At 56.2% G+C, this 22,050-nt stretch overlaps 1 protein-coding gene across 11 annotated transcripts in view; it reads right to left on the reverse strand.

Moving 5' to 3' along the window:
- ZNF438 (zinc finger protein 438) overlaps window positions 1-22,050 on the reverse strand; it is a 498,265-nt gene that overhangs the window by 46,741 nt on the left and 429,474 nt on the right. For 10 of the 11 annotated variants that reach the window (XR_009560622.1, XR_009560612.1, XR_009560604.1 and 7 more), the window contains 2 exons: window positions 10,901-11,051; window positions 8,295-8,458 (listed from right to left, as the gene is read on the reverse strand). The gene's annotated coding sequence lies outside the window, so the exon portion shown is untranslated. Of the gene's footprint in view, window positions 1-8,294; window positions 8,459-8,835; window positions 9,003-10,900; window positions 11,052-22,050 lie in introns of those variants that run through there. The other variant, XR_009560627.1, reaches the window with a different exon arrangement.

Below are 22,050 nucleotides of genomic sequence, written 5' to 3' on the forward strand. Positions count from 1 at the left end.
GAAGGCGTGGGGCGGCTGGAGTTGGCCCCCATCTGGTGGAGGACCAGTTTCCACTTCGGGCCGGGCCGGGCTTGCCGCCCCGGGCTCCCCTGGAATGAATTCCATCTGCTGTGCTGCTGCTGGCCGGGCCCCTCCCCCCGCCATCAGGGCATCCGGGAAACAGGCGGGGGAACAGGTGGGCCAAGGCCAGCTGCAGACTCGGCCCCAGAGGGCCCAGCCACGTCCAAGGGCAAACAAGGCGTAAGAAGAGACACCGAGGAACATCCCCAGGTGCTGAGACCCATCCAGGCGTCAGGTCGGTCGTGGCGTTCACTTCTCAGCCTCCCGCGCCAGAACCAGCACCGACAGGCTTAAGTTCTCTCAGGGCGGGGCGAACCAGGTGCCGGCCCAGCCTAGGCCTTTAAGGCTCCCTCGGGGCCTCCAATTCCTCTTAGGTTAAGAAGTTGGCGCACCACTAAATATAAACTAGATAAGCAACAACGATTTACTGCAGAGCACAGGAAACTATATTCAATATCTTGTAATAACCTATCATGAAAACGAATCGGTATGTGTATGGATAACTGAATCACTTTGCTGCCACCTGAAACTAACAATATTGTAAATCAAATACAGTTCAATTAAAACAAAGTTGGAGTGGACGACCCTGAAGGTCCCTTTCGGGTCAGCTCTTTCGAAGACTCTCCAATCTGGCTGTGATCCGTCTGACCAATAAGCCGCTTTCTACAGAGATGCACTAACACGTCATCACTGTCCCTAGGCTAGTACTCGGCTCACTAGTGGCCCCAGAAACGGAGGAGCTGGACACCAGCAAATAAACTCCTGTGAACACTATTTGTAATGTCTGTACGCAGACAAACCGTGTGTTCGGAACAGAGGGGATTTTGTTTGGACAATTTCTAAGCAATGCTTTGAAAATAATCAGCAAAGACTCCACTGAACACTTAAGTCCGTCATTTATCACTAAAAATTGCCAAGCAGTGCCCTGCAAAATCATCACAATTTCAGATACTCAAAACCCTGAGCCTCTTAGAAACCTGAGTTGTTCACTCAGAGGCCATCGCTCAGCAGGTAGGCCCAAGAGTTTGCACCTAATTCTGTAGGTCCAGGCCAGTCCTGAATCCACTTCACAGAGGACCCTAAGTTAGAAGAGGCCCCCAGTCTGGGGTCCCCACCCCAAGTTAGGCTGGATGAGTTCAGATAATCATACCCACCCCTCGCTCCATCACTGATGTGAAACACCGATGGGCCTGAGGGTTACAACTGGGGGATGGTTACTCTCTAGCCTTTAAGAGGCAGCCAAGGGTCCTACTTCAGATGCTGCTGTTCCCTTCAAGAAACCAGACGTGGCTCTTGGCTAATCTTGGCCGTGCAAGGAGGATTTTAGAATTCCAGGAAAGAATTTCCTAAGCGTAGCTCTGCGACACGGAGTGCTAATGAAATCATATATTCATTCACTTAATCAACACGTTCATCAATATCTGCTGCTTGTCTGGCAATATTTTAGCCAATGGTATCACACTGATGGGCAGGATAATCCGTCCAAGTCTGCCTTCCTGAGGGTGACAGTCTAGCAGGGGAGACGTTGCCAAGTGTGAGCGGGTTGCCAGTAAGCAAACTCCAGAGGAAATGGGGAGGAGCCTGGACTGTTGCCCGGCTGAGGGCAGAGCCGTTCCCTTGCTCAGAGATGGGGTTCTGAACCACAGTGGGAAAAGAGCTGAATGATGGCCTGGGGTCTCCGGAATCAAGTGCTCATGGAGGGAAGGGCTTGGGAGACTGGGCCGGGTCTACCTAGAACGGTGTTCAGGGTGTCCAGGGTTCAAGGATTCCAGGGTGACGTGGCTGCCTGCAGTGGAACTGGACATCTGGACAGGAAGACAGAGTGAAGTCACTCGCTTTGGACTGGGTCCCTGGGCTTAGTTCTCGAGGGAGCGAGGCACACCGTGAGACAGGTGAGAATGCGGTGGTGATGGTAGTTTTGTGACTCCAGGGTGACAAGGGCAGGACCCACTAGTGGTAAGTCAGCAGCAGCAACGGGACCAAGTCCGCATAGATGACCTTCCCCCCCAAGACCCCTTGTTTCCAGAGTCTCATTCCTGATGCTTCCTGCAGATTCTGTGAGCTACCCTATCTTTTCAGGAAATTTCAGTTTCTGGGCTTGGTACAGAGATTGGATAGCCCATTAAATGCTACACATATTTTAAAAGGCTTAAGGGCACGTAGCAACTGGCCCCATTACGGGGGTGAGTAAGGAAAATGTTATATCGTTTGCTGTAGCCTTTATGGGCAACTGTGTCCAGGGCTGGGCTCAATTCAGGCCAAGGTTTCTATTACACCTCTCCTGCAGGCCTAGGTTTTAGCATATGCCCTTTGGTGGACACAAACATAGCTGGCCATTCCCCTCTTCAAGTGCCATGTACTCCAGTGAGGAGAAATGATTTACACGCATGAAACGCTGTCAGTCACTGCATGACCAGGTGGGAGGCTCCAGGAGGCGGGCCTTCTTTACAGACTCAAGAATATGGTCCCTCCACGGCTTTTGGCATGTATGTTTCAGGACCGCTTCTTTGGGCGTATGTTTCAGGACTGCTGCTTTACGTGCGTATTTTTATGCAGAAGGGACCTCGTATGTCTCAACTCTCAGATTCTCATATCTGGAAAGAACTGGAATTCATTTACTCAAAAAATAAATTCGTCCATCTAGCTGTTTTTTCTGTGTCTTATGAGTCATCTTAAATGCCTTCTAGAAAAGGTGGCTATAAATACATTAAATAAATAAAAAAGAGTAAACGATTCAGCAGAGCTTTGTTCACTTTCAGAATTCAGAGAACTGTGCTGGGCCTCACGAGGCTGGGGAGTTGGTGCAGGGTGGAAAGAGGCAAAGATGGGCAGGACATGATGGGAGATCCGGCACAGACCCCAGATGACGCCCCATGTGGATGCGAACCGTGGGCAGCAACGGCCAGTAAGGCAGGACTTCAGAAGTGAGCGCTGGGTGACCTTGGGGCGACCGTGGATACCGAAATGAGAGGCACGAGGGACCATTTAAAGACCTCCTACCTGCCTAAGAGGCCAGCGCCAATGCTGAATGACCCCCACTGACCCCCAGGTCCCCCTCCTGTCAGTCCATGGAAGTCTCTTCTTCCATCCCCTACAGCCTCCTCAAGGCCCAGCCGAGGGCAGTGCAAGTGAGTTAACACAGAAACGCAAGAGACGGGAATTCCGAAGAGATGGAAGATTCCTGCACCCTAGGGGGCCACACAGAGCCCAGTGTCCGGAGGCCTTGGAGGCCACAATGGTCTCACTCTGTCCGCACCCCTTCCATGGCCCAAGCAGCCCCAGAGGGAGCAAGCTGTGAGGAAGGATGAGTCTGCAAGTCCCTGCAGCCCTATCAGGGTCAGGCCTTGGGTCCGAGCCCCAAAGGGCTGTGGCGCGGGGTGTCCCCTGTGACACTGACGAGGGGGCGGAGCCAGAGCCAGGGCCATGCTGGTGGTTAGTGGAGAAGAAGGCCCGGGACACGGCTTCTCCCCGATCAAACCAACCCGGCCACGCAGGGCCGTTTGTCCTTCGTGTTTACAAAGCTCCGCACCTAGCATGAGCCCCGCACGCAGGGCCGCGGGACGCGTCTCCGGAGCAGAATCGTCCCCACGACCGCTGGACCTCCCCCTGAGGTGGAGTCACGATCGGAAACCGCCTCAAAGTACTCGGCCTTCGAAGCTTAAGATGGTGGCTTGGGGCTGTACGGACCGATATTAAGATATTTTAAACATTTTTTTGGTGTGTGTTTTTTTTCTTCTTTGTAATTAGAGGAGAGGAGGAAAATTTCATTCCCGTCACGATGTAGCTGCCCTTTCACACCATCAGCGAGGTTTTCTCGTGCCTCCACCGACAGAAACTCCGTCTGGTTGGGCCGATTTTGCTGACTGGCCTCCTGTTCACCCACGGCGGCCTTGGGGGCCCGTGGGCGCCCAGACGCAGCCCAGGACGGACAGGGCTGCGGAAGAGGGGTTTCCAGCTCTGCCCCTGTAACTCTGCACAGATTCCGAGCTCCTCGGCAAAGGGACCTTCCCGGAAGTTCCAGAAGGCTGACGGGAGGTTTGATTTTGTTTTTTAGGAAAATTACGAAGGAAAAGAAAAATCAATCCGAGTGAACGCAGAAATCCCAACTCACTGACACACACGCAAACCAGTGCAATGCCATGCACTTTCTTACAGACGTGACATGCCCAGCACCAGGGCTGTTAAAGGGCCCCAGTGCGTGTAATTGGCCTGGTGGACATTTTTCTTAGCTCTGCACAAGCCCCGCCCCCCACCGTGCCTGTTCCTCATTGAATAAACTTGCTCATGAATGAAGGTCTTGAAACTAAAATATATGGATCCCAAAGGGCAACTTTCCAATTACCTAGTCAGAGTGTTACACCGCCACTGGTTTCCAGCAAGCCAAGCGAGGCTGCTCATGGCCAGCCGTCTGGTACAGGCCCTAGACGGTGGGGCACACCTGGGATGCCTTCAGCCGGTAACTCAAGTCCCCCAGCTGTTGTTAATGACCATCGCTTATCGTCCAGAGACAACATGGGAAGGGGACTCATTGAAAACTCTACAAAGACTCTGTTAATAGTCTATTATTGCAAAGTTCATGCTGTGTGTGTGTTTAAATTTGGAAGGTTCCCTAACTCCGTAGCAATAAAGTTTTCTTCCAAGTCATACCTGAAAAATCACTTCCCGTGGAAGTATCCACTGATACAAAAACAGTTTTATGAAATGTATAATATTTGCTTGGCGGTATCCTAACAGATTAGCCATGTGCTGATGGGACTCGGGAGCAGAATAACAGACCTGAGCTCGGGTCTAGAGGTGAGGTCTGGAAGGACATGCCTGGGGCGGCGTTGGGGGGCACCCCAGATGAACAAGTATCTCACTCTACCCGCAGGCCTGGGATGAGACAAAGCGGCTGAGGATGGAGCTGGGCCCTCAGGTCAGCTCAGGGATGGACGGAGGTGGAGGTGCTCCAGATGGGCCACCAGGCTTTTGAGGGCAAGGTGTGCAGTGCCAGCAGCCCACCTTAATGGGCGCCGTGAGCCTGTCTTCCAGATGGAACGAGAAGAGACACAGAGAGAGGGCTTCTCGCTGAAATGTTCTGGTCTGAGTGATGAAAGAGGCAGCTTGCCCTGGACTGTAAAAATCCACGTGCCACGTACATAAGGCACCTACAGCAAGATGGAGCACACAGAGAACCACGCCTCCAGATGTACATTGGAGGAAAGTTCACATCGGAACACTGACAATTTCCCAAGTCACTTTTTCCCTTCAGATAATGGGGCATTTGGATGGAAAGGGAGACAGAGAGGAAAACTGCTTGGACTGAACTGCGGGTGAGGCTGACACTCTTATGGGCGATCCACGAAGCCTTCCAAGCTTTTAAATGGACCGGCTGGGTAAGATGACAGCTCAAAAGGGGGTGAAACGTTTCAAGTTAAAAATGAATGCGAGATTTGTTAAAAGCTGGCTTAAAACCTTAAGGAAGACTGGGTTTAAAAATTTTCTAGCTTTAATGAATCAAGCACCGCTTTGATAGTACAGCCCGGCTTAGTCAGGCAGGCCTTGTGGCCCAGCCGTGCCCCATGGGGGCTGATGGGGTGAGAGAAGCGGCTTCCTTCTGCCCCAGGTCAGACCCCACGGCCACTTCCAGAGGCCTGAGTAGGAAAGCTGTTCTTGGAGCGTTCATGCACAGGAGCCCCACCTGAGCCCAGATCGGTGCTCCCGGAAGGCCAGCTGGGCCCTGGCAGACCTGGAGGCGGCCACGCACCGCGTCCACGGCCCCTCCCGAGGAGGAGCCACAGTGCAGTGCGTCCCCTGCCCCACGCCCTGCGGTGCCTGCCTCCTGCACTGTCCTGTCCCGGGCCCTGGAACTGGGTGGCAGGGGTGAGTGATTCACCCTGAGGCCGCCCCCGAGGCAGGTGGCCTGGAGAGCTGGGCGGGCAGAGACACATCAAAGTCTCCATTTTCACCCTGGGAAGGCAGCACTCAGGCAAAATGAGCAGATTGTTTTTCGCCTTCTTTGAAATGAAAGCTGGGAGGAGGACCCAACTCCGGCCTTTTCGTTGGCAAAGGAAAGCCCTGTGGCTGCCTTTCTGTTCCCACCCCTACAATTAGGCGGGAGGCCGAGCTGCTTCCTGAAACAGGATCTGCAGTCCAGCCCCCGCTCCGGGCAGGACGCGCTGCCCACCATGGCCTGGCCGGAGGGACGGGACAGCCCACCAAGGCAGCGAGTGGTGGGGGACACGCGGGGTGGGGGGGGCGGGGCGTGTGTGGTGAGGCGCTGGCTGGCCCACACAGCTCTGCTCCTGCAGCCCAGTGGCCCGGAAAGCGTGGTCCAGGCAGGGGTCCCTGGGCGCCACCGGGAAGGCTGGTGAGACCAGGGCGAGGCTGAGCTACAGGCGAGGGCTCTCGGGGCAGCCCGGGCCCCGCCACCCATCACCAGCCGTCCTGAACAGCAGCCTGCGATCATTTGTTCCCTCTGGGGATGGGCTCCACGCGTAACTTGGAGTGAAAACAAGTGTTTTCCAATGTATGGCCCACCTTTCCCCGGCTTGGCCCATCGCCCTGGTGGGTATTTTAGGGGATGATGCTTTTTAATGCCTCTGGGTGGGAGGGGCCAGCTCCGGCCCCGCCCACTCAGCATGTCAGCTGCCATCTGCACCCTCAACGACTGACGTCAGGAGAGGCCAAAATGCCGACATCTGCTCCTGAAGTTTGGTTTTAAGTGCTTTCTCAGGAATGCGAGACTCTACCTGGACCATCGTTCGGAAAATGCTTGCCATTTCTAGAGCAGGGCATTTGCTCATTTAGGAAAAAATTAGGAAGAGAAAATAAGGCCTGGACTCCTGCACCAGGTCTTTTTTTTTTTTTTTTTTTGCGGTATGTGGGCCTCTCACTGTTGTGGCCTCTCCCGTTGCGGAGCACAGCCTCCGGACGTGCAGGCTCAGCGGCCATGGCTCATGTGCCCAGCCGCTCCGCGGCATGTGGGATCTTCCCGGACTGGGGCACGAACCCGTGTCCCCTGCATCGGCAGGCGGACTCCCAACCACTGCGCCACCAGGGAAGCCCTGCACCAGGTCTTACGTGTGCCTCAGCCTTCCGCTCCCGGGAGCAGCCCCTGCGTCCTCCTTCCCTGCATCCCTGTCTGCAGCGCCTCAGGCCCCGGTGGCCCCGTTCCTACAACGGGAAGCACAGTGATAACTTAGCAGCTAGGTGTCTGACAGCTGCCACTTTTGCTCCCAGAGGAAACTAGTTCCAAGCTCTTAAACTCGTACACTTCCATTTACTTTCTTTATAACAGCCGAACTGCAGACAAGCAGTAGAACGTTTTTATGGTTTAACTCGAGGCAATTGTGATCACGCGCAGTAGAATCCATTCGGTTCAGTTACTTAACGGAAGAGCCTAAAGCAGAAACGCAGAACTTCCGGCAGATGCAGAGCAGAGGGAGTTTCTGGAGGGGCTGAAAGACGCATCTGGGGCCCTTTCCTGCATCTGCTCACCCCGTCCCGCAGTGGGGCTCACGTGGGCCCTGACCGTGGAGGCCTGGTTTAGTCATCACTTCTAAGGTGTTTCTGGGGAGACAGAAGTGAGCGTGCCTTCAGGAGAACGGGTGAGCAGCAAAAACTGGACGTGGTCACAGAGCTACAAGAAAAATGCAAGGGGAGCGTGCAGAGAGGTGGAAGCTGGTCCCACGGGGCCACCCCGTCCCTGGGCTATACCTCCTCCCGGGGACTCTGACCTCCCACGGGAAAGAGCTCGGGACCCACCCCCAGAGAGCTGGAAAACTCACTTTTTCTCAGTCATTTTTCACGGGCTGTCAAGGGAGCCACATCTCACCACGGGCTCCTCGGCCCCTGCCACCTCTGTCCTTCCACGTGTGACCCCTGAGAGGGTCACAGCAGAGTCTGTTAGACTGTGTCACCTTCCCCAGCGAGGGGCACCCTCTACAGCCGCAACGGAAGCTACGGACGGGCAAGCAGACCTGGAGCCTGGTCTCTCCTGTTTACTTCTCGGCCCCCAGCCCCCCGGGGAGTGTCGCCCATTTATCATCCCTCAGAGTCCAGGCTGGGCTTTCTAGAACTGACGTGCTGACCCCAAGGACCAACCTGCTGTGCTTTCGCTTGCATTTCAACCGGAATAGAAAGTCGCCTCCAGTGAACACCCTTCAAATCCAGCCAGTTTGGGATCCAGGCCCAAGCACGACCGTCAAAGAACTTGACCCTCCACAGACCTCCCTCGGGCATGAATTACTTACATTCGTTCTGCACACAGAATCCAAAGACCCCCGAAGGTCTCTCCCCGTCACGGCTCAGGCTCAGGCTCGAGGTCCCGCAGTGCGCTTCCCAAGGCAGGTCCAGATCCATCTCGGTGTTTCCTCATGAACAGCAACTCAGGCCCAGTTTCTCTTGTTCTGAAGACCTGTGAACCAGAGAAAAGAGCGCCATGACCCACCCATTCAACAAACAATGTGACATCAGGGCAGGAAAGCTCCACGTAACACGCTCCGTGCAAAGCAGGGAGGAGAGAGAGCCTGTATCAGCAGCTGGTCCACAGCAATTTGGAAACCCATCCAGGCCACATCTCTGGTTCCCCGATTACAGCCAAGTCCTACTCTTGGGGAGGGGCTCCCAGTGGCTCTTAGTCAGGAGCTGTTGGGAGCAATGCCCTTAAAACTCTTAAAAGCCCCACTGTCTAACCGAGAAAGTCTGCAAGGCCCACCTTTAAGGCTCTTAGAAGCCCTGCAAGGTATATCCTTACATCTTTCTAAGGTCTGGAAAGAAGTCTTAGAGCCACACCTTGGGATGGTCACCCTGAGGCCATGCTACGCAGACAGTGCCCTGGATTTTATCTTTGTCCTAAAGCCACGTCTCACTGTGAGTCACTTTTTCTGGGAGACAGCGGCAAGGAGACACAGTTTCGTTATCACACCCAGAAAGCCCTGGTCCCTTTATATTTCCGTAGTCCATCTGTCTCTTCATACAGCTTATCGCAGGCAGCTGGAAGAAGCCAGTGACGTGTTCTGTCTTCTGCCTGGCGTCTCCTCAGCCAGGGCCTTGGGTTCATTGCGTATCCTATTTTCCATGTTGCCAGGGGTGACAGTGTTGCTAAGCTTTCTGTCCAGCCTCCAAATAATATTTTCCTCACTTTCCTCCAAGCTCTCATCAAGTCTCTTTGAGGTCCTTCTGGCTTTTATTAACGACCTTCCCAAGGTCCTCCCAGCTTTGCCCAATGCTTCATCCCAAAGCCAAGGCCATGTGTTAGGTTTCTGTGAGGCAGGAGCCCACGTCCAGGTACTAAATTTTGTTCCGGTTATCCATGGCTGCATAACAAATTACCCCCAAACTTGGGGGGTTTAAAACAACAATCATTTTTATTGTTTTCCACAATTTTGTGGATCCAAAACTTGGATGGAGCCCACTGGGTGATATGATTTTTTCCTCCACTGGGTCAGTTGGTGACACTCAGCTGGTGTGGGGGCTGGTGTATGGGGGCCACACGGCTGGCGCGTAGGCGGAGACGGCAGGAAGGCCAGGAGCAACAGAGACTGTCAGCCAGAGTCCCTACACGTGGCCTCTCCAGCAGGGCAGTCAGGGTGGTCAAGGGCATCACCTGACAGCTCATTATTCCAGAGAGACTATTCCTAGAGGCCATGTAGTCTGCCACTGTCTTCAGATGTGGGTTTGGAAACTGGCACGACATGACTACTGCCACCTTCTAGTGGACACAGGAGTTCACTCAAGGGAAGGGGGCACGATCCCCACTTCTCACTGGGAGACTTGTCAAGGAATTTATGGCCATCTTTAGTCTTCCATACTCCTTCTTCATCTCCTCCTTCTTCCCGTTGCTTGGAGTGACATGCGAAGGCTGGAGTTGCAGCAGCTGCCTTGGACCATGAGAAGTCGTTAGGAGTAAAAGGTATGTGCTGCAGATCAACCGGCTAGAAGCAATCTGGATCCCTGACACCAAGGAAAACCAGCCAATCCTTAACTGTCTACCCCTGAATTTTTAAAATAAGAGAAAAAAATAACCATCCTTAAGTCATTGTTACTGGGGGCTTTTCTGCCACTTGCAGCCTAATACCTAACAGCTGTTTGGGGTATAATGTATCCTCCGGTAGCCCAGAGTTGCAGATCGAGGAGACTGCTCTGTACCCCAACAATCCGTCCTGCACCCCACGGCCAGAGTCTCCTGAAGCATCACTCATGGGGGTTGGCAACAGCCCCCCACTACGCCTTCCACTGCGAGAGCCCTGGACCACACTCCCATCTCATCACTTCCTTCAGAACAAATCTTCTATCGTATCACAGTCTTCCGTTCAAAGCTCTCACCCAGCTCTCCAGCAGGACCCACCTGCTCCCCTCCGGACCCGCCCACTCTCCTCCACACCCGCCGCCGGGGGACTCGGATCCACCTGTGTTGTCCAGAGCCTGTTCCCAGAACCCCACACACCTTCTTCCAGATCCTACCGTGTTTTTAGGACAGAGCTCAAATCTTTTCTGGGTGAAGAATTTCCAAGACCTCAACGGCAGGGCTTGCTGCCTCTCCTGCCTTTTACGGGAGGGTTTACATTGTCCAAACCCCTCATTGGACACCACACGCCACTGTCAAGAGGGGTTTGGTTGCTTTTGTCCCCCACGCGCTCGCATCTCAACCTTCCAAGGTGAGCTGGTCATGGCTGTTCTCACGAGGCCATGCATCCGACAAAAGCACAGCCAGCCACCGGCCAGCCTGGAAAGAGGCGGCAGAAAATGCAGCCGCCCCCAGCTGCCCCCTTCTGGCCACTGCCCACCCCCCTGGCACACACGCCCCCATTCCAAGCTCTTTCCCTCACTCACCAGATGCTCACTGGTGCAAACCCACCTCAGCGAATTCCCTGTGCCACTGTCAACTCTGAGGACAGGGGCCCGCAGTCCCTGGGCAGCCTCAGCTCCGCTCTGTCCCTGGACCAGCGCTGAGGCTTAGGGCACACGTCCTGGCTGCTCGGATCTCTGTTCCTTATCTTTCCTGACAACTGGGAACAAAGATCAGGACGGACATAAACATAAAAATGAGAATTTCTCGGGCTTTGCCTGTGATCACTTGGGAGAAAAACCCAAGGTGCCCCCCACCCAACGCCCTGCAAGACCAACGCCCTGCAGCCCTGGTCTGCAGAGAACCAGGGTGGACTCTGCTGGGACATCAGGGGGCCCAGGAATCAGGAAAGCGGCCGAAAACGGCAGAGTCGGACTGGAAACTTTGGCTAAAACCTGGTGCTGCTTTTCCTGAGTGCTGGAGGCCTGACAATGAGCTGAACGGACAGCCAGCGAGAGCCCGTTTAATGGCTTATTTGGCGAGGGCTACTCTCCTGAAATTAATTATCAATCATTTCTCATCATTCTTAAATGGCGTTTGTTAACCCACAAGGCCTGTGTTGGGGGGTGTTCCCCAGGCCGCTCTGAGGAACCTGAGAGGCGTCCAGACACCTGGGCAAGGCTGGGCGCTGCATCTCCTGGCCCGGCCCCGGGTCACGCAATAATCCAGCCGCAGTTAACCCACCTGAAAAGCCACACCCCCAATGCACGCCTCGCCTGGGGCAGGGGTGCGCCTGGCGTGTCCTTTTGCACGACCAACAGGAGGGGCTCGGGCAGGAGGAACAGGTGCTGACGTGGGGAGCGCCGTTCCCGCCGTGGCACACCTGGCCAAGGAGGCGCAGGGCGCGGCAGCTGCTCCTACCTCCTCCGGGCCCCGTGGGCCTTCAGGTACTGACGTCAGCGCTAGAGGAGCCAGGCGTGTGCACACGCGGGGACCTGGCCAGACACTGGGGTGACGAGGAGCCCAGGCCAGCACTTCTGTCCCCGTCCTCGCCCGCCAGCATCCACCACCCTGCCAGGCTCACTGGAGAGGCCCTGTCTGCCCGGGACGCTCTTCGTAAAGCCCACCACACCTCCCCTGCCCCGGGGCACTTCCTGATGGACCAGAGACAGCTGCCCTCCTGCATCTGCCCAGAGCGAGGGTGGCAGCCCGTTTCCCAGCTCCTGTGGCCCCGGCACCCAGCACCGTGCCTGGCAGGCGGGAGCTGTTCCACAAAGGCTGGTCTAATGACAGGCGCTCCCAGACCTGCCTTCCGTGAGTCTTAGCATCAACCAGCAGGGTACTGGGGCCGTCATCAGCGAGAAGACAGACGGACGGACGGGGGGCCGTCCCCACGCGGGTGTCCGTTCTTCCTCGCCTCCCAGCAGCTGCTCTGTGGGCCCTGGTGCTTCCCTTGCTCATTAAAGCTGCTCACGAGGCCAGAGGGACTGTGGCCGGCATTGGAAGGGTTGACCCCAGACCAGGCACTGACTCCCCCAGTCACTTGGGAAAACGATTTTCCCTTGAAATAGGGAGAGTGAAACTTAATGGGGAACTGTGCAGAATCTCACTGGTCCGTAAAGTCCTGAAATTCTTTCTTTTCCTGGAAGCTCCGTGTCAGCATGTCAGTAAATGTTCAGCTGTGGAGCCCTAAGAGGGACGGTCCCCACTGGATGACCCTTAGAAGAGTTACTGTGCAAATGAGTATTGAACAAACATCAGAATGAACGAGGTGCTGCTGTCTGTGGGACTTTGTTGGAGACAGGGTTTATGAGGCCCTGGTGACCTCGGGGGTGCAGAGCTGGGGGCTCCTCGCCCCTACAACCAGTAACTGATCAGTCCTGACCTCCTCAGGGTCCACCTGGATGTCTTCTGGAAGAAGGCTCGATGCCAGTGAATGGTGACTTTGAAAGGGGGCTTCCACCAGAGCGGGGCAGGTGGGGTCAGGACATCGGCCGGGGTCCAGAGGTGGCCCTCCGCGTAGTACCAGAAGCCACGGGAGACAAGTCCGAGTGGACCAGGTCGGGGACGAACACTGCCACCTGGTCTGGACCAGAAGAGGGGCCCTGAGAAGGCCGTCCCTGACTCAGATTGGCCCTGGGGCAAGCAGCCTCAGGGGGCGCCCACGCAGACCCCGACATCCAGGGCAGCGCACAGCGCTCTGACTTGTACGGCAATTCTGCTCACCCTGGAAGAGACAGGGACAGAGCAAGCCCGACTTTCTGGAATCGTAGCCCTTTCAGAGCCAAGTCAAAGCCCTAGACTCCTCCTCCCTGGGACAAATGTCCCTGGAGTCTGTCCGTCTGTAAACTCACGTCCTCCTCCTGTGCCCTTGCCATGTTACAGGGTCAGGAGCCTTTCAACTCAGGGTCTCAGAATCTAGGCATGGCTTTGTGCTGACTCTTTTTTTTTTTAATGTCAGATTTTATTGAAGAATTTCCCTTTAATTGAGAATGTACTAACCCTCTCCCCCGCAAACACACACAATGATTTACATTTAAAAGATGATGTAGGGACTTCCCTGGTGGCGCAGCAGTTAAGAATCCGCCTTCCAATGCAGGGGACACGGGTTCAGTCCCTGGTTAGGGGACCAGATCTCACACGCGTGCTGCAACTAAGAGTTCACGTGCCACAACTAAGGAGCCCACCTGCCGCAACTAAGGAGCCCGACTGCCACCACTAAGACCCGGCACAACCAAAATAAATAAATAAATAAAATTAAAAGAAAAAAAAAAAAGATGAGGTAGAACAACACAGTGAATGGAAGTGAGACCCAAACATCAGACTGGCCTGTGGTCCGGCTCTGGCCGTGTGACCTTGGACAGTCATGTCGCTGCTTTGCCCCCGGTTTCCACACCTGCAAAATGAGGGCTCGGCTGGGCCATCTCTTCTGTGCCCTCTGGGCTCAAGTCCAGTGGCGCGGACTGCAGCGTCTCCTGCTGACGGGCAGGCGAACTGCTCCATCCTCCTCCTCCCAGGAACCTCGGTGAGTTTTGAGGGTCCACGTGGCAGCCCGTCATCCCTAAAGGCCGCCTATTCTGGCAGAAAGGAACGCAGGGAGACATGCGCTGGGGACCCTGGAGGGATGCTATCTCGTTGGGAGAAATTTCTTTTAAACTGGCTGCGGCCTACCACAACTAGAGCTCAGCAAGCCCGAGCGGCTTCACAAAGCAGTGCGTACTGAGTGAGCCTGGCAGCCACCCGCCACACAAACGCCAGAGGCGGGACCCAGGGCTTGAGGACCACAAATTGCGGGGTTCGGGTTTAGCACAAACTCCAGGCATCCATCCCCAGGAGCAGACTCTAGGGGTGCACACCCTAGTTTGGCACAGAGACTCAAGCCTGGGCCCTGCCAAAACGCAGCACCTGATCCACGGCGTGCAGGCCTTCCTTGTGGGCGGGAGGGGCCCGCCGCGGGTCCTGAGTCTGTGACCATTTCCCTGCGAAGGGTCCGCACGGCTCTTGCTGTCGCAGTTTCTGGCTCCATGCTTGCGGTCCATGTCTCTGAGACAGCGCTGATCGATCACCGGCGATGTTCTAACTGCCGTGCAGGACATCTGTGCCACAGCTGCACCAGCCAATGGAGATTTTTGCCATCATTGGGCGATGACGTGCCGTACTGACGGTGCGGCGCTCTGCTAGTCAGGAGAGAGGGCCTGGGACCATCAGAAGTTCCAGGGGGTTTAAGGTTGGCGCGGGGTACGGTTCTAGGGGCCATGCTGCTTGTCTGGGGTGTGTATCAACTGGAAACAACTGGGCATGAACGTCAGCAAGGAGAGCTTTGTACAGACAGACCCTCCCACTGCCCCCACAAGATAACCTAAGAGTTATGCTAGCAAAGTGCTCAAAGTCGCAGAGCCCATTTCTGGAACGTTCTAGAACTAAGGCCGCTGGTAATGACTAAATTGCCAACAGTTGAGCCAGGCTCCTGGGCTAGAAAATGAAAGTAGGCTTTTTGTGCTAAAGGATTTTCAAGGCTACACAGAGAGAAGGGATGTTGGTTCTGAGTCATCCTTCCCTAGCAGGTTAGCACCATAGTGGCTGTTATACTAAAAACCCTAAAATGTTTAGATAAGGGATAAATTCCTGCCAGGTACTTGGTGCCCCTAGCTTTCCAGAACACTCTCCCTACTAGACTTTCCTATTAGACTTGCCCAAGCCGTCCAGGAGAGCAGAGGCGAGGCTCACACACAGCACCTCCAGGCCGGGGCGAGCTTTCTAGAGCTGCACTGGTGTCTGAGGCTCCTGAGACCCCATCTTCCTTCCTCCCTTTCTCCCTTCCCAGGGGTCAGACCTGCATCCCGGTCTGAAGGCTCTCCCTGCCTCCTCCAGATCCGCCCCCCCCCGCCCCCCCCCCCCCCCGCCGCCCTGAGCCTTCTAACTCCATCTCGCCTCGGCCTCCCGGACAGCCCGGCCCAAGAGCAGGGTCAGAGGTGCAGCGGTCCATCCTGCATCCTGCCTGGAGCAAAGGGGAAGGGGCGGGTCAGTCGGGGGCCGCTCAGGAGCAAATCGGCAGATGGGTAAGTCTTGGCTGTGCTCTGTCTGAGGAAGTTATCAGACAGTTGGATGAGGTCCTAATTACCCCTGGACCCAGGGCACATGCTGCCTTTCCCACGCAGCCGCCTTGCACGTTGCCGGCAGGATGAACGGTGGCTGCCGTTTGGTGGGCACGTAGCACATGCGGGGCGTGGTGCTAAGCTTGCAACTGTCACCATACCCCGTCTTCAGAACTAGCCCGCTTAGGGAACGAGGAGACCGACTCTGGGTCCCTGTGCGGCGTCACACAGCTAAGCCGCAGCGCAGCGGGCAGGCGAGCCACCCTGCATCAGAGCCTCCCTCTTCCTGGTGATTTCATACACCGCTGCATCTCCCACCCTAGACCTTCCCGTGGGAAATCACGCCTGAACCATCCCTGAAGTCTCCAGCATCCACCCCGGGGCTCTGCACACAGAAGTGCCCCGGCAGTGCCGACATGTCCAGAAGCTTCTTGGGCCCGTCGGGGCCCTGGTAAGGGTCCCCTTTCCAGGGACAGCCCTGGCATCCCCAGACACAGACTGGAGCTGGAGGCGGAAGCAGGGCCTGGTCACCAGGACCTAGGATGGCAGCGACCTGCTGGTCCCGTCCCCTCCCAGGAGTGACCCGCCCACCACTACTCCACGGCTTCCCTGGCACCGGGTAGCCACAGCCTCCTCCTGCTGCAAAAATAACTTTTTCTTCTCTTTTGAGCACCACGAGGCAGCCACTCTGAGTGCCAAGCGAGGCCCTCTGGCCCCCAAAGCCACTGGAAAGCTCGAAGGCAGTAGCCGCGTGGGGCGCTGAGGCGCCATCCTCCCGGGGAAGAAAGCTGGCTTGTTCCCGGCACACAAAGGCCGGGCGCTGGGCGACCACGGGCTGTGAATGTTAATGGGCTGGGTGCTTGCCCCCCAGCCGGCGGGCTGCCCTCCCCGCCCCCAAGGGCCAGCGCAAGCGTCGCCTGGGCCCTTCACGTGGGGACCCAGGTGAGCATCTGTTGCAGGCAGCGCAGAGTCTAAACATCCGTGCAGACTTGAACCAACAGGTCCTGCTGAAATGTGCTAACCATCTGCTTTTCCTCAGCCGTTTTTGAGCAAATTGTGTTTACTATGTTGATTTATTTGACTGTCAACAACAGCGAACGACACCGTCGCGGGTAAACAGCATCATTATATATCTCGTTCTGGCACCTTACCAGAAGGTGATTTTTTTTGTTATTTTTTTCATGCAACAGGAATAAATACATATTGAAATGTTAATTGAGTCCAGGGGCCAACTCACCAGAGTCGGGAAGGCCTCCTCTGGGGGAGGCAGCCTGGGGCGTGGGGCCGGCAGGACCCACTCTTGGCCAAAAATGCGGGGGTCCTCAGAAGCTGCGAGGCTGAGAAAGAGGCTTTCACGCATCTGATTTTTCTTGCCCAAACTTCCCTCCAAAAACTCTCCCATCTTCCAGATGGTCAAGTAAGGGGACCAGAAAGAGCCCTGAGCGGAGAAGGTTTCACGTGAGAGTCCTCGTGACTCGCTGGCAACCGCCCTAAAACCGAAACAGCCAGGCCAGAGCTGGATCTTTTCTTAATTAAGATCATTCCCCCCACCGTCCTCCGTGCAGAGACCAATAAACTCCATACTTCCAGAGAAAGGGCAGGAAAAAGAGGAGTGCTGGGTGGGACATGGAGGAAGAAGGTGCATCTCACAAGGGACTCAATCAGGGCGTTGGCTCGGGACGAACTGGTCTCCCCAGCGGAGCTCACCCCGGGGCTGAAGAGTCTGGACGCAGGACCACACTGACTCCCGCAGTCCCCCAGTCAGGTAATAGGCAGCAGGAGGCCAATCAGCTTCCTGGGAGGAAAACAGCTCAGGGCCTCAGACAGAGACCACAGCCGCCTGCTGCTGCGGAAAGGGGCAGGGTTCCTTTCACCGGGCTCACAGGCCTGCCGCAGACTTTGCCTGCGCACCCCGATCTGGGGCCAGCGGTGACAGCCGGCGGGCGGCTCCCCTGCATAACAGAGGGGAGCTCTGCCTGCTGACCCGTGGAAGCCCAGAGAAATTCCCAGGTGGCTTCCGGGTGTCCTCGCAAACATTTGGTTTCAGAGAATGGGTCACGTCACGCAGCTTAATACCTGGAGGCTGAAAGGGCTGCAGCACTAAGCCCTGTCCCCTTCTCGTCCCCGCAGACAGCCCGTAAACACGTGGGGCTCATGTTCACACAGAGGGCTGCTGGTTACGGGCTGGGGGAGGGGCGGTGCGGACGGTCACGGGCGGGCTGCCTGAGTCTCAGTTAAAGGGGTCTCAGCTGCCAGGGCTGCAGCCGTCGCGGAGGGACACCTGGGTCCTGTGAGGCCCCGTGCTCACCCATGAAGTGCGCGCAGGCCCTGTCCGTACCCAGCCTTCCAGAGCCGTCCCTCCCTTCCGCCCAGTCCCACCGCAGGGATGGCCCGGGCCCTTGAAGGGCGGCCGCAGTGCTGGCTCTGGCCCTCCCGGACCTCAGGGTGGGCCTCCTGCCTCTTTGCTTTCTCGCCTCTCTAGATGCCCGCTCACCCTTGGGAAAAGGTAACACATTGGTTCACTCTGAAAGAGGTGCCTAAATTGCATCTCTTCAAGGGCATTTTCCATTTAATTGAGGGCTCAGCCTTCCATGAAAGGAGTGGGTCTGTTATCGTGGGTGCCTCTGTAGAGACAGGAGCACCTCCTGTTCCCTGTGCTTTAAGCTCCTTCAGGGACAAGACGGGAGGAGGCAGGGGCCATTTCAACCCCAGGTGGGAGCTCCCCTGGAGTCCTGAACCCATTCTGGGCACCCTTGATCTCTTCAGGCGGTGCAGCATCCTGGAAAGGGATACGAGGAATCGCTGGGAGGGATGCTGGGCACCAGGTGGCGCTATTGCCCAGGGCCGTCTAGTTGCCCTCAGGGCGGGCGTGCAGAGGGTAACCAGGGAGTGCGGTCTTGGGGGGCGGGGCTGCTTCTAGTCTGCAGTTCCTAACTCAGTAGCAACTGCAGGGCGGGGCTTAAAGAACGAATCGCGAATTCTTCCACACCATCCTCACCCCCGTTTTGAAGCCCTGCGATTCTCTGATTCCTGGCGTGATGTGTTGGGACCGGGTCGAGGACAGACTTCTATTGTGGTCCTTGGGGGGTCCGGGGTCGGGGGTCGGTCAGGACACTGCTCCTTTCGGGTTCAAGCAGAGGGATCCCAGAATGGGTAACTGGGCAGTACGTGCCACCTTTCCAGGAGGGTAAACCCAGCTCCTGGACACAGCCGGGCCCGCGGCTCCCTGGGCGGATCGCGGCGGGTCAAGTGGCGCATCCCGGGGGCGGAGCTGCTGGCGCAGCTGCGCCCGCGCCCCCGTCCCTGGCCTGGAAAAAGCAAAAGCATCTCTCGGTGCTAGGCTTTCTTCACGTAAAGTGACTACCACGTGTCAGAAAGAAACTGCTGCTTTCTGTACAACCGCAGACCACTTCGGAGAACAGGGACTTGGGATCAAAAAGGAAAACGATTTCAAAACAAACTGTTGCTAGCTGGCTTTTTTTCCCCCTTTCCCTCTCAATTTTTTTAAGGGGGGGAGGATTAAAAAACAAACAAAAAAAGTAAGTCGGCATCTCACAACTGCAGCTGATTTCCTGTGTAAACGAAAACCATGTGATATTCCATAAAGGCTGCAGCTTTAAATGACAGGAAATGAAAACCATCAAGGGAAAGGAAAGCTTCGGAGTAAACTCCCAGCGCTGATATCAGTACGGCGACAGATCAGGGGGATGGCTGCTCATGGGGGCCGGGGACAGCGCCCCCTGCCTCCCCGCAAGCGCTTCTTCTGCGGGAGAAATGGGGCGGCGGCGATCACACCCCGGCGCTGCGCCCGGCAGCTGGGCTTTCAGTGAGGGAGCGAGCTGGGAAGAGGAGTCTTTTCTTTCTGCACGCCTCGCCGGGGTCAGGTCGCGACCCCGCCACGGCGTTCAGTCGGCGGTACCATCCATATGCATGAAGGCTAATTAACTCTGAAAGGCCCGGCGGGCTGGGCCCTCCCCGCCGCGCAGGGGTGGGGTGGGCGCGGGGCCCGAGCGTCTCCCCCGAGGCCAGGCCTCCGCAGCCCCTCCCGCGCCGGCCGAGTGCGCACGTGTGCGCAGGGAGCGCGCGTCTCCGCGGCGCGGGGACCGGCGGGGCCAGGGAGTTAGGCGCGTCGCTCGTCGCCAGCCTAGCAACACGTGCTGACTTATCCAGAGAGCTCCCGCCCGGCCCCGGGTTCCCTGCGTTTGCTCGGCTCTGACATGAGGCTGCTCGGCTGGAAAATCAGTCGGGCACGTTTCGCTGACGATAAATCCCCAGAGGTCTCTCCAGCTGCCACATTTTCCCTCGCTCCCAGTACTTTTAGGTTTCCCAGTTCAGGGCAAGCCAGCAGGTGCCTTGGCTTCCATGAGGAGGCAATCTGTGGAGTGACCTTTTCTACTTCTTCCTGTATCAGGTAAGACTCTTCCAGTTTAGATTTTACAGGCTACCTTGAACTGGCGTATGCAAACTAGAGAAAGCTTATCTTACGGGTAGGGGGTTTGCTAGTGGGCCCACGACCCAGGATGCACGGGGCTCAGAAAGTTCCTAGTTTCTCCTTCACTTACCTTTTCTTCTCTATTTCTGCTGCTTTTTGTTCGACTGGCTTCCTCTAGGCCTCTTTCTCAGTCTACCTGGCACACACGACGATCCACTCAACAGGTGGGCTCAGGGCAGCCCGGGTGAGGCTGCATTTCCTGCTTTCAGGCACGAAGTCTCCGGTTGGCCCCGCTTAGATCACGTGCCCAGCCCTGGCCCAATCCGCTGTGAGGACTCAGTCACATGCTACAAACGTGGCTGCCATGGGCCCACCCCCACCCGTGGCGGGTAGGGGAGACTTAAGGCGTGGGAGGGGCCAGACGTGCCAAAGGGCATCTACTGCGCTAACTCAAAGCCTGACTTTAACCCGGCGTAGGGTAATTTCCTCATGGCTGGCTCTCTGGGCTCCTGACCCAGCGCTAGCTTCGCCTTACAATAAAGAGGAGGCAGGATTCCTTACGCCGAGTTCAGGGGCGCCGGGCAGAACTTGCCTGACTTCCCTCCGCGTCAGGCAGGGAGTTAGGTGTGAAGTCGCAGACGCGGGGCAAGACCACAGCGGAGGAGAAGCCGACTTTCTCAGGGAGACTTCTGTGGCCTGGGCCAGAGGAAGGGTGGGGATCGCCAGGGGAGGGGAGTGGAGCCCGGTGCCTCCTGGCCGGAGGGAAGCTTGCCCGCGGGCGTGACTGTCTCTCGCATTAGACTTCTTGAGGGCAGACCAGGTAGGGAGGTGAAACACTCAGCGCTCTTGGTCATAAAAAATAAATCTAGTTGAGCAGACAATGGATTTCTTAAGTGTATTAGTCAGGAGGGGCTAACCCTAACACAACACTCAAATCAAAGTGGCTTAACACAATTAGAGGCTTATTTTGGGCACAGTCCAGTCGGGGGAATTCAAGGGCCCCGGGCTCCTTCACTTCTCCTGGCTCCACCATCTTCTAGGGACCTTGTGTCTTCCACTGGGTCTCTCCCCCATCCTGGGAGCTAAGAGCATGGAGGACTGCACGGGGGTGGGATGACGAGGGGGAGGTTGGGACCAGGCATGGAAGTCCTTCATTTCTGCCCACATTCCATTAGTTAGAGCACAGTCATGTGGCCACACGCAAAGGCCAGGAAGCCTGGAAAAGGCAGTCCAGCAGCCCAGCCCCGTGTGTGCCCAAGGACAAAGAGAAAACGACTCAGGCGAGCATCTAGCCGTTCTCTCAGGTGATGTTAGAACATGCAGCGTCACGGACGGGCGCGGGTAAGAGCTGAGGCTGAACTTCCAGGAGCGTTCCCAAACCCCGGCCGCAGGCTCCAAGGATAGACCGCGGTGGCCTCCGCACTCGGAGCCACTAATGCCAGAGGCCTGCCTGGGTGCACGTGCCACCTCTGCTAGCACTAGTGGAACTTCCGGTCCCAGGGCTTGACCTTGCAGTGTCTGGGAAACAGCCGCCACCACTGAAGGGCGGATGTCTCTGCCATCACCCAGAACACTTCTAAGAAAGTATGGAGGCCCCAGGAGGAACTCCCTCCTCCTCTCCCCACCCTCACCTTGTTTCCCTCCAGGTCATTCACTTCCAAGTTCAGGTCTTGAATGGGGCCATTTGAGGGGTCAAGCCTTTATCCTTCCTGCAGGGAAGGCTGGGAATTCGAGTTCTGACCTTTATTCTGGGAAGGCAGGACTCATTGTGAGCTCTTCATGTAAGAGGGAGATAGTAATAAACATGACAGATTTCCAACATCCGGGTCGAGTGGGGAGGGGGAACTTCTGGCCATTGCAGCTCTGGCTGGACCTAGATAACATGGTTGGGAGGAATTAGACATTATTTTCAAGCAGTTCCAAAATCAGAAAGGCCAAATGGCAGAAACATAGGTTCTTGGAGTTGGGAAAAATGTTAGCGGTTACCTGTCTTCAACTTAACGCTGAATCCCTCTCCCGAAACTTCCCCGTGATCACCAGCCCCAGTGAAATATTCACAGTGACAGGTGACTCAGTACTGCCCTACAGGACAGCCCTTTGGATTACTTTTTGTTCCTAGAAGGTTCTTTTTTTTTTAATATAAATTTATTTATTTACTTTTGGCTGGGTTGGGTCTTCATTGCTGCTCGTGG

This window comes from Globicephala melas, chromosome 2 (genome assembly GCF_963455315.2).
Source record: "Globicephala melas chromosome 2, mGloMel1.2, whole genome shotgun sequence".
Taxonomy (NCBI): Eukaryota; Metazoa; Chordata; class Mammalia; order Artiodactyla; family Delphinidae; genus Globicephala; species Globicephala melas.